General features: G+C 36.4%; 1 protein-coding gene and 1 pseudogene across 1 annotated transcript in view; both read left to right on the top strand.

The window, feature by feature from the left end:
• CORIN (corin, serine peptidase) overlaps nt 1-12,575 on the top strand; it is a 197,846-nt gene that overhangs the window by 36,622 nt on the left and 148,649 nt on the right. The gene's annotated exons all lie outside the window — the stretch shown is intronic.
• Nucleotides 10,352-11,150, top strand: LOC118538620 (small ribosomal subunit protein eS4, X isoform-like; annotated as a pseudogene).

Below are 12,575 nucleotides of genomic sequence, written 5' to 3'. Positions count from 1 at the left end.
TTTAAAATCAACTCTCTTAGCAACTTTTAAATATACAATACAATATAGTCACCATGTTGTATATTACATCTCCATGAATTATTTAGTTTATAACTGGAAGTTTGTACTTTTTGACCATCATCACCTTATTGAAATAACATAATTTCAATATTACATTATTATATTGAAATAATTTTCAGTAAGAGTAAATCAATGAAAAGTATGTTATGGAATTTTTTAAGTTTACTAAGTATACATTTTTAAAATTTTTGCAAAGCATGTGTTAAATACATAATCACATAAAACATCAATTATTTTCTGAATTAAAATGTTAGGGAGTTTTCAGAATAATAATGTTAGAATGAAATTCATTTTCAAGTGCAAGTAGGTTCCATGTTATTTGTACTAATTTAGTTAGTGTATAAAATATGTTTTGAACAGAAGGAAGGCATTCATTGTTTTGATTGGGGAAAGCCTACATTGCCACAGAATAAAATCTGCGTAGAAGAGAAATAGTAGATTGTTTATTGTAGAAGTAAGTAAAGAACTATGAGCAGATACTGCTTTTAGGAAAACATTTCACTATAAAGAATCATATGCAGAGCATGCTTTCATGGTAACAAGAGAGAAACAGTGGCGGTATAACACGGCGGTTGTGATATTTTTCTAGAGCTGCTGTAGCAAATTACTACAAGCTGGGTAGCTTAAACAGACCTTTGTTCTCTCACAGTTCTAGAAACTAGAGATGTAAAATCTGACAGGGCCGTGCTCCCTGTGGGGGTTGTGAGGGGGTAGAAATCATTTTCTCCTTTCACCTGCTTCTGGTGGTTTCAGGCTTTCCTTGACCTATGGCCACGTCACCCCACGCTCTCCCTCCATCCTCACATAGCTTTCTCTGTGTGTCTCTCTTCTCTCGTGAGGACACTTGTCATTGGTCTAGCTAGCTCAAGATGATCTCATCATCTCAAGGTTCTTGACTTAATTATGCCCACAAAGACCTTTTTTTTTCCAAATAAGGTAACATTCACAGATTCCAGAAGTTAGGACATGGACACATCATTTTGGGGCCCTCCATTCAACACACGACAGTGGCTAAGAAAGCAGGCTATGGGGCCACGTGCCTCATCCTTCTTACCTGTAAAATGGAGATAATAGCTGAACCTCCTTTGCAAAGTTCACATGAGGATCAAATGACAGAGGGTGCCTGGCTTTTATGAAGAGCTCAAGAAATGTTAGCAACGGCTATCAAATCAATGGGTTGAGAAGGTGAGGTAGTACTAATGAAATTAAGAGCATAAAGAGTATTTCTAACATATATTAAGTATTGAAGGATTGCAAAAAAAGAATGTGGAATACATATGGATTAAAAGAAAATTAGGTCGAATACTCAAGGCTGTTGGAGTTGGATTCTTGTTCCACTTCTTAATTTCAAACATTTTCACTTACCACTCTTTTCTTGAATTTCTCTATGGAGTCATATGGGTGCATAAATAAAACAATGAAAGAAAGCTTCCTGGGGACTCTGAATTCGTTTTGGTCTTCCTTCTTAATATAACTCAATCTCCACTCTCACTTAAATCAGTTGTAAAATTCCGGTTAAGCTCCTCATAGTCTTCAGGGCACTTTTAGGTAAAATTTGTTTTTCTCCTGACCTGGTTCATCCTGAAAAAATGCTCTCCTGTAAGTGTTTTCCATTTTCTGTTATAATGGATGATAATTTATAGTCACTTTTCAGGTATACTTTGGGGACTTATCCTATTTTTTATTGTTACATTTATTATTATATTTAATTTTATAATTATACTTCCAGACCAGTGCTTCCTGCTGTCATTTAGTGTGTGCATGGAAACCAGAAGCTAAATTTAATAAGCAAAGTAAGTTCATAAAGGTAAAATGTATTGTAGAAAATAGTGTAAATACAGTTTTCTTATATTTCATTATTTTCGATCATCCATTATACTAATTTTCTCTAACTATTCAAATAATGGAGAATTGCTTATATTCCATCCTAGACAAAATAGCTAATGTTTAAATTTTAGTTTAAAAAGATTAGTGGGATATATAAATAGTATGGTTTTTTTTTTTAAGATTTTATTTATTTATTTATTTGAAAGAGAGAGAATGAGAGAGAGAGAGCACATGAGAGGGGGGAGGGTCAGAGGGAGAAGCAGACTCCCTGCTGAGCAGGGAGCCCGATGCGGGACTCGATCCCAGGACTCCAGGATCGTGACCTGAGCCGAAGGCAGTCGCTTAACCAACTGAGCCACCCAGGTGCCCAATAGTATGGTTTTTAACCTGCCCCTTTGAGACCTCAAATGCTCATTAACTACATTTTATAACAATAAACGTTAACAGTTTTTATTTAGACGAGGGTTGCTATTAATAAATACGTATATCATATACTATAACACAGGCTAACTGAAGTGGTACATAATTTATATGAATTCAGTGAAATTTATCTCAAACTATAGAGATCTCATTGATAAGTCATTTGGATAGCCTTAAAAATATATGTGTTAGCAGGAGTAGCTTAAAAATATCAGCAAGTAGCTGGAGAGAAATCCACAATTCCTGGGTCAGGAAAGTAACAGTTCTTTCTGGATGGCTTTTTGACACACCAGATACAATCAAGGTCTCTGGAAGAGAAAACAGGTATTGCAAACACATGCTTTTGATGTGTAATTATCACTCATACCCAAGTTGTTTAAATAATGGGCCTATAATATTGTCAAAACTGAAGGGGGGTCAGTTTGGCTTGGAAGGTCCAGTTTTGCTTCTAGAAGACACCCAGGAGACCTGCTAATGTGGGGTGACTGTCACCCCACTCACATCTTCTGATACTTTGCAGAGAAACTCTGTGCTCATGAGATGAGTCCTTAACATTAAAAACTTGACATGTTTGCTATTGATTTTTTTTTCCCTCTGGACTATAGATTTGTCACTAGGTCCTTCGCAGAAATTCTTAATAGCTGTGGAAATGAAATAAAAATTCTTCATTTAGCCAGATTACTTGAGATTCAAGATTATATTTCAAACCTAGGAACTACAGGACAGTTTTCTGTTAATGTACTTAATCCCTGTAGGATTGTGATAGGAATCAAACGTGTTTCTTCAAATGAGCTTCTTAAAAAATGCTCTGCTTTTTCCCAAATAAGTATGTTGACTGGAAATTAGAAAATTTAATCTGGCAACTACAGAGAAAGCACTTGAGGGGCTCCTGGGTGGCTCAGTCGGTTAAGGGTTTGCCTTCGGCTCAGGGCATGGTCCTGGTGTCCTGGGATCGAGCCCTATGTCGGGCTCCTTGCTCAGTGGAGAGTCTGCTTGTTCCTCTCCCTTTCCCCTCATGCTCTCTTTCTCTCTCTCTCAATCTCTCTCAAATAAATAAAATCTTAAAAAAAAAAAAAGCACTTGAAAGTTTGGGGGCAGATGAAACCTAATTCTGCCAATTGCCAGTTATAAGACCTTGGGCATTTTAGTTAGCCTTCTGACCCGCAGTTTACTCATCTCTATAATGAGAGCCTTCATAAGCTGCATTTGTGTGTGTTAAACAGAATGATTTATATAAAGTGCCCATACATGGCCTACACTATATGGCACAGAGTAACTTCTCCATGAACAGTAACTTACTATTATTGATAGAGTAGTCAATGATGGTCAGTGAATTTTCTGGGAGGGTATAAACTTCATCACTTCTTTCAGAGATGCAAGATTTGCATTTTTTTCCCCATTCTTCCCACCGTCTAAACCTGATTAGTAATGTTGAGCATCATTTCATGCTCTGTATGTCTTCTTTGGAAAAATATCTATTCAGGTCCTCTGCCCATTTTTTAATTGGGTTTTTTTTGGTGTTGTGTTGTATAAGTTTTTTATATATTTTGGATATTAACCCCTTATCAGATATATCATTTTCAAATATCTTCTCCCATTCAGTAAGTTGCCTTTTTGTTTTGTTGATAGTTTTTTTCACTGTGCAAAAGCTTTTTATTTTGGTGTAGTCCCAATAGTTTCGTTTTGCTTTTGTTTTCCTTGCTAGAGGAGACATATCAAGGAAAATGTTTCTATGGCTAGTATCAAAGAGATTACTGCCTATATTTACTTCTAGGAATTTTATGGTTTCAGGTTTCACATTTAGGTATTTAATCCAGTTTATTTATTTTTTTAAAGATGTATTTATTTATTTTAGAGAGCGAGAATGAGAGAGTGAATGAGCGAGCATGAGTACGGGAGGGGTAGAGGGAGAGAATCTTAAGCAGACCCACCACTGAGCACAGGGCCCGATGCGGGGCTCAATATCATGACCCTGAGATCATGATGTGAGCTGAAACCAAGAGTTGGATGCTTAACTGATTGAGACACCCAGGCACCCCAGAGTTTATTTTTGTGAATTATAAAAGAAAGTGGTCCAGTTTAATTCTTTTGCATGCAGCTGTACAATTTTCTCAACACCATTTGTTGAAGAGACTGTCCTTTCCTCGTTGTGTATTCTTGCCTCTTTTATCGTAGATTAATTGACCATAAAATTGTGGGTTTATTTCTGACTTCTGTTTTATTGATCTATGTGTCTATTTTTTGTGCTGGTACCATACTATTTTGATTACTATAGCTTTGTAGTATATCTTGAAGTCTGGGGTTGTGATACCTCCAGCTTTGTTCTTATTTCTCAAAATTGCTTTGACTATTTGAGGTCTTTTGTGGTTCCATCTAAATTTTAGTATTATTTGATCTAGTCCTCTGAAAAATGTCTTGGTATTTTGATAGGGACTGTATTGAATCTGTAGATTGCTTTGGGGAGTATGGACATCTTAACAATATTAATTCTTCTAATCCATTAACATGGGATGTCTTTCCATTTGTTTGTGTCATCTTCAATTCTTTCATCAGCGTTTTATAGTTTTCAGGGTACAGGTCTTTCACCTCCTTGATTAAGTTTATTCTGAGGTATTTTAATATTTTTGGAGCAATTGTAAATGGAATTGTTTTCTTAATTTCTCTTTCTGCTATTTTGTTATTAGTGTATAGAAACACTACTGATTTCTGATTTCTGTGACTTTTCTGACTTCACTTATTACTTTTAATAGTTTTTTGGTGGACTCTAGGATTTTCTATATATAGTATGTCATCTGCAAATAGCAGCAATTTAACTTTTTCCTTACTAATATGGATGCCTCTTATTTCTTTTTCTTTTCTGATTGCTGTGGCTAGGATTTCCAGGATTATGTTTAATAAAAGGGTGAGAGTGGACATCCTTGTCTTGTTCCTGATTTTATAGGAAAAACTTTCAGTTTTTTATCATTGAGTATGATGTTGGCTGTGGGTTTTTTATATATGGCCTTTATTATGTTGAGGTATGTTTCCTCTAAACCCACTTTGTTGATAGTTGAATTTTGGGTGTTGAATTTTGTCAAATGCTTTGCCACATCTATTGAGATGATCATATGGTTTTTATTATTTGTTTTGCTGATGTAGTGTATAATGTTAATTGATTTGCAAATCAACTGAACTATCTTTGCATCCCTGGAATAAATTTCAGTTGATCGTGGTGAATGATCCTTTCAATGTATTGTTGAATGTAGTTTTCTAATATTTCAGTTGAGGATTTTTATATCTATGTTCATCAGCAATATTGGCCTGTAGTTGGCTTTTTTTTTTTTTTTATGGTGTCTTTGGTTTTTGTTTCTAAAATTTTGATAATAAATCAAGATTGGAATTCTGCTATGTTGCTAACTTCCATTCACTTTGTGTTCATCTTTTAAGCTTTTGATTTTGCTAAAATCTTCGTAGATAAATAAAAGTTTAGGCCCATTTTTGTTTCAGTCCCTAGGGAGGAAGAAAAAATGTTAAAAGAAACAAGTGATATTAAAAATTGCCTTTTGGAAGGCACAATTTGTTCATTTCTCATAAATGCCCTAGGTTTCCTTTTAGAAGCAGCAGAGTTCCCTGGAAAAAATGAGCCCATACTCCAGTTCTCATTACTTAAAGTTACAATAAAAGTTCCCTGTCATTTCAAATATACAGATGCTTTGGTCTTCCTATTCTGACTCCTTCATATTGCTAAAGATGGCCATATTACTAAAATGGCCTCTAGGTGAATAATCAAGATGGGTACAAAAATTATTACTGGAATGATTAAAAAATATTTGCTATGCTAGAATTCTAAAACATCTCCCCCATCATCCAATTTATACTCACAGTTTCTACTACAGCACAGCATTGTATTGCCACACCATTTCTGAATTAAATTTTACTGACAATGTAATAAGAGAGTAAAATTTATGTGTTTCTAATGTAATTTTGGAGGGCTTACTGTGTTCTTAAATGTGTTATTTTATTTTATTTTATTTTTTAAAAATTTTTTTATTGTTATGTTAATCCCCATACATGACATCATTAGTTTTAGATATAGTGTTCCATGATTCATTGTTTGTGCATAACACCCAGTGCTCCATGCAGAACGTGCCCTCCTCAATACCCATCACCAGGCTAACCCATCCTCCCACCCCCCTCCCCTCTAGAACCCTCAGTTTGTTTTTCAGAGTCCATCGTCTCTCATGGTTCTTCTTCCCCTCCGATTTCCCCCCCTTCATTCTTCCCCTCCTGCTACATTCTTCTTCTTTTTTTCTTTCTTAACATATATTGCATTATTTAAATGTGTTATTTTATAAGACAGCATGGGCCAATCTCCTGCGTAAATGCGACCCTGAAATCATCTTAAAAGCTAATTGGAAAATATAGCTTGCTTTAAAACAATTTTTTGAAGTATTCATTTATTATATCAAGTCAGAATAGGCTTATTTTATTATTTTTCTAAGTGGAGACTAATTATATACTGCTAACTTATTTTACTAAAGATTTTATCTACGTCCCAAGAACTCTATTGTGTCACATTTGGGAATGAATGGAAACATTACAGAATTAACATTTTTTTCATAATTATAATTTTAAAAATTTATATAGATCAGTAGTCAAATAAAGATGAGCTTTGTTGGTATATTCTGAAAGCCATTTGCCACTTACTTCCCTGAGTTTATCAACAAACTGGAAAGCAGCAGGCTTTTTTAGCCAAACCAGTGCTGACTACATGGCTGTTGAAATGGTCAATTGTATGACTCTTTCCTTTTCAACATCAGTTAATCTAGTGTAGTCTGCTAGACTAATCTAACAGTTAATCTTGTCTGCCTTTTGGCATTATACATAAATATTAAATGATAAGTAAGTTTCCATTTTATGAGCCAAAATGGCTCCAAATGTGGGTAAGATATAGTCAGATAACTCATATTACTTTTATTTCACAAAGACATAAAGCTGGAGAATCAGGTCATGACAGCTCAGCTCTTTCTGACAATGCCCTGTCACATCACTGACACGGTCTCAAGCACACACATTTTATCAAGCTCAGTGGAGTCATTTGCTTACTTTTCTCCTCAATAATTCATTGGTATTACACGGATGTGACTAGAATTTAGATTTAATATTTCTGATTCAATTCATTTGAAGATCCATATGTAAGGCATCATTTCATGATGTACAAAAAATCAAAACAGCTGCAAAAATAATTTAACAATTGTAAGTTTCTTTTGTGATTTGTTAATCCTCTATCCCATGGGCCCTGGTAGTATGCCAAGTATTAATGAGAATCAGGATTGTGTTGGTTACAAGTTGTGTGGAGTTTTATATTCCCTTTCAGGAGTGGTTGTGTGGTTTTACATTATTCACACTCATCTTAATTCAAGCTGTGTTTATCTGTTGGTATTTCCTTGTTTTTCTATTTTAAGGGTGACCCCCTACTATTGGCATATAAACAAGGCACTTAATCTGTAGAGTTTTCATCCATAACAATTTTACTGACATTTTCCTCTTACATGAGAATTATTTCAAGATTGAACAGTACTTGTAAAATTTGCTGACCTAATGGGGAGGAAATCACATGAGCAGGGCCAGCATGAGCTCTTGTATAATCCATATAAGTTGAGAGTTAGGTAGTGATGGTTCTGATCCCAGCTTTGCTGACAGCTTTATTCCAAGCAGGCCACTGAATTAGCCCCTGCATGTGATTCCTTTATTTTGTCAACAAATATTTGCTGACTGCACATACTAGGTATGAAGCCGCAAACAAAATGAAATCCTTGACCTCATGGAACTTTTATTATATTGAAGGGAAATAAGCAAATAAATAGATAACAAATAAAAAATTAAAATAAATACATAAATAGTAGTACACACTAGGTATAAAGCTACAAACAAAATGAGATCCTTGACCTCATGGAACTTTTATTATATTGAAGGGAAATAAGCAAATAAATAGGTAACAAATAAAAAATTAAAATAAATAAATAAATAGTAGTATATCAGACAGTGATAAGTGCAATGGAAAAAATTTCAGCAAGGAATTGGAGAGCATTGGGAAAGTGGGAGTGTGGTGGCAAGAGGGGCAATTTTAAGCAGAGTGTTGTTCAGCGAAACTTCACTGAGATCTGTGAGGACATGAGAATCCAGGAGATGAGGGAAACCTGGACATCTGTTGGTGTTTCCATTTTATTTATGCTTTTAGCAAGCATTTATTGGCACCTGCAATGTGCCAGGTGCATAGTTTGATGCTGGGGATGTAGGGATGAATAAAATAAAGTTCTGCCTTCAAAGAACTCAGCATAATAGGGGACCAGACATGAAAACATTAAATTGTTGTACAGTGTGATCAGTTTACCAAGTGTGGGGGTAGCAGAGAGACAGAGGAAGAACTCTTTCCATCTGGCATTATTAGGGAAGGCTACTACCAGGGAGGAAGTAACAGCTAAATTGGTTTTAGAGGATGGAAAGAAGTTTGCCATGTAGACAAGGTGGAATGGGAAGGCATTTCAGGTAGAGTAACATTCTAGATCTATCGTATATTAGGGGAACTACAACTAGTTAAATTTTACTAGGATATAAAATGGGGAGAGAACAAACATATTTTAGGGAATTTTAAGAAGTAAAATTAGCAGCACTTAGTGATTAATTGCATATGAATTTTGGGGTTGAGGACAAGGCAAAGGTTTTTGGGCTTGGGACTTGGGTAGATAGTATTACCACCAAGAAGATCATGTATATCAAAGGAGGAGTGGGGGCTGTGGTGGTGAGGGGGTTGAGTTAATATTGACATAATATTTTTATCTGGTTCAAGAAGTGCATGACAGTACTATTCCTTTCAGAGGAGTTAAAAACATTTTTTCTTCTGTAAGAGATGACCTGATTTATACTTTCATCGAGTGGTTTGCTAGTCAACTGGCTCCCTGAAAAAACCAAACTGCTGATTTTTGCATGGGTTGCCTGCATTCCCCTGTGAGAGGCTGTGGCTCCTACCAGCCTTCTCCCTATGGCTTTCTCTAAGTTCCAATAACTGCTCCTTCCCTTGTTCCTCAAGACTGGGTGCTAACAGAACCTGTCCCAGCATAGTACACTACCCCTTGTTGGTTTTCCTAAACCCTGCCAGCACCTTTGTTAAGTGGTCCTTTCCTTCAAAGCTCTGCAGTGATCCTACTTCAGTGGGTCGTTTCTTTCCTGCTGGAACCATGGCTATTACACATAAAAAATAAGACAGACATAGGCCTTGCTTTTAAAGAACTTCAGACCAATATGACCCCCACCTACCCTGACATTTCCTCTTATTTCTCTTCTGATGTGGGACAAGAACATACAAACATTCTCTTGTACACTTTTCCATCTCCATGTTCAGTGAACCTGGAAACCAAGGAAACCTCTTTCCTACCTCTGTCCTACCCCATCTAAACCATAGTTCTTATGGTCTCTTGAGGCCAACAGAATGTGCTTACATAGGAAGTTGACACTGTTGGTCCATCAAAGAGAGAACAAGCCATCTGTTATTTTTGTGTTTTCCAGCAGCGGTGATGAAGTCATGCTCTTGTGTCATTTGTGGATTTATTCCTGTGTTACCTGTGGCTCATGTTTATGCAAAGAGGCCAGCTAGGTGACACACTTTGGAGCACTGGCCTGGAGTCATAGTATCTGCCTATGAGATCTCTTCTTTAGGTTTCAGTTTCCTCACAATGTAAAAGGAGGAAATAAGTGTCAATTACCTTGCAAGTCTTAACATTCTTTTCATGATGAAGGTCTGCAGCTTTGGGAGCTGCCTGTGACTATGACTTTGTAAGCCTTGTCCACGGAGCAGCTCAGCTTAACAAAGAAAATTTAGGAGTATGTTTTTTAAAAATGATTGTATGAGTTTTGTCAATGAATACATCTAACTCAGTAGCATGTTTCTGACCAAGTGATATATCAAAGAAAAGTATATTAGTTACCTACTGCTGCTTAACAAATTACCACAAATTTAACAGCTTACAACAATGCACATCTAGCTCTTTTTGTGTTTAGCAGAGCCATGTCTAATGGTCCCAAGAAGCATCTGAAGCATGTAGCAGTTCCAAAGCATAGGATGCTAGATAAGCTGACTGGGTGTGTTTGCCCCTCATCCATCTACTGGTTCCCATAAGCTAAAAGAATGTCTCCCTCTCATTTTTTTCCTAAGGAACCAGACTTAACTATGACCTAATAGGAGATGAAGTAAAGAAGATCTGTATACAGCATTTTATTAAGATTGGTGGCAAAGTTCAAACTGATATAACTTACCCTGCTGGTTTTATAGATGTCATCAGCATTGACAGGACTGGGGAGAATTTCCATCCGATCTGTGACACTAAGGGTCACTTTGCTATTCATTGGATTACACCTGAGGAGGCCAAGTATAAATTGTGTAAAGTGAGAAACATCTTTGGGGGTTGGGGGAGAGGAATTCCTCATCTGGTGACCCGTGATACTTGCATCACCCAGTATCCCGATCCCTCATCAAAGTGAATGACACCATTCAGACTGATTTGGAGACTGGAAAGATTACTGATTTCATCAAGTTTGACACTATGGTGATCAGAGGTGCTAACCTGGGGAAAATTGGTGTGATCACCAACAGAGAGAGACACCCTAGTTCTTTTGATGTAGTTCATGTGAAAGATGCCGATAGCAACAACTTTGCCACCCAGCTCTCTGACATTTTTGTTGTTGGCAAAGGCAACAAACCATGGATTTCTCTTCCCTGTGGAAAGAGTATCTGCCTCACCATTGCTGAAGAGAGAGACAAGAGACGGTTGGCCAAACAGAGCAGTAGGGAAAGGGTCTCTAGGTGACGTGATTGGAAGTCTTTTTACTTAATTAAAGATAATACAGCAGGATTAAAATAAAAAATAAAAAAAGTAACAACAATACCTACCTATTATCCCATAGTTTCTGTGGATCCTCAATCTAAGAATGACTTATGTGGGTCCTCTGCTTTAGGGTTTGTCATATGGGTACAATCAAGGTATCAGCCAGGGTTGGGGTCTTATCTGAATCATGTTGGAAGAATTTTAGTTCCTCAAGAGTTGTTGGACCGAGGGTCTGTTTCTAGCTGGCTGTTGGCCAGAGGCCACTCTTAAGCCCTTGCCATGTGGGCCCCACAATATGACAACTTGCTTCATCAAATCCAATAAGGGAGAGAGTCTGCTAGCAATAGAGAAGTCATAATCTTATGTACCCTAATGATGGATGAGACATCTCATTGCCTTGTATTGGTTGCAAGCAAGTCTCTAGGCTGACTGACACTCAAGGGGAGGGAGGGGCTTACACAGGGCATGAATATCAGGAGGTGGGGATCATTGGGACCATCTTAGGGTCTGCCTGCCACAGAGATTCTTTTTCTCTTTTTTTAGTGGTAAAAGAGTTTTAAATCCTAAGCTCTTCTAATGTATTTAAAGTTTAGTTTATGTGCCAAAAATAAAAAGTGACAACTAAATGCAACGTGAGAGCCTGAGTGGAGATCGTAGGAATATTTGAATAGAGTTCTTAAAGGTATTGTACCAATATTAATTTTCTGATTCTGATAATTATACTGCAGTTACATAAGATGTTTGCCTTGGGGGAGCTTGGATGAAGGATATATGGAAACTTTCTGTAATGTTTTTATAAATTGTCTGTAAGTCAAAAAGTAGGTCAAAGTAAAAAATTAGAAAAAGTGATTTGTAACATTTAAAAATCCATAACTATATAAGCCTACTTTGTGGCCATAGCTTGTTCAGTAATTTTAACATTATGTCTTTATCAGACCTTTTTTTGCAGATAGCATTTATAAATTTGGGGAGTAATGGGAAGATATTGGTCAAAGGGCACAGTAAAGGAAAAAAACTGTAATTTTTTTTGTAAATAAAGCAAACAATTTTAGTAGATAAATTCACTAAAAATTATATAGGTATATACAGTGGAATATTATTCAGCCATCAAAAAGAATGAAATCTTGCCATTTGCAATGATGTGCATGGAACTAGAGGGTATTATGCTAAGCGAAATAAGTCAGTCAGAGAAAGACAAATACTGTATGATTTCTTTCACTTATATGTGGAATTTAAGAAACAAAACAGATAATCATAGGGGAAGGGAAGGAAAAATAAAATAAGATAAAAACAGAGAGGGAGGCAAACCATAAGAGACTCTTAACTCTAAGAAACAAACTGTGGGTTGCTAGAAGGGAGGTGGGTGGGAGGAGTGGGTAACAGAGTGATGGGCATTAAGGAGGGCAC

This window comes from Halichoerus grypus, chromosome 3, assembly GCF_964656455.1.
Source record: "Halichoerus grypus chromosome 3, mHalGry1.hap1.1, whole genome shotgun sequence".
Taxonomy (NCBI): Eukaryota; Metazoa; Chordata; class Mammalia; order Carnivora; family Phocidae; genus Halichoerus; species Halichoerus grypus.
The sequence above is the reverse complement of the archived record's forward strand: the minus strand, read 5'-3'. Positions and strand labels throughout refer to the sequence as shown.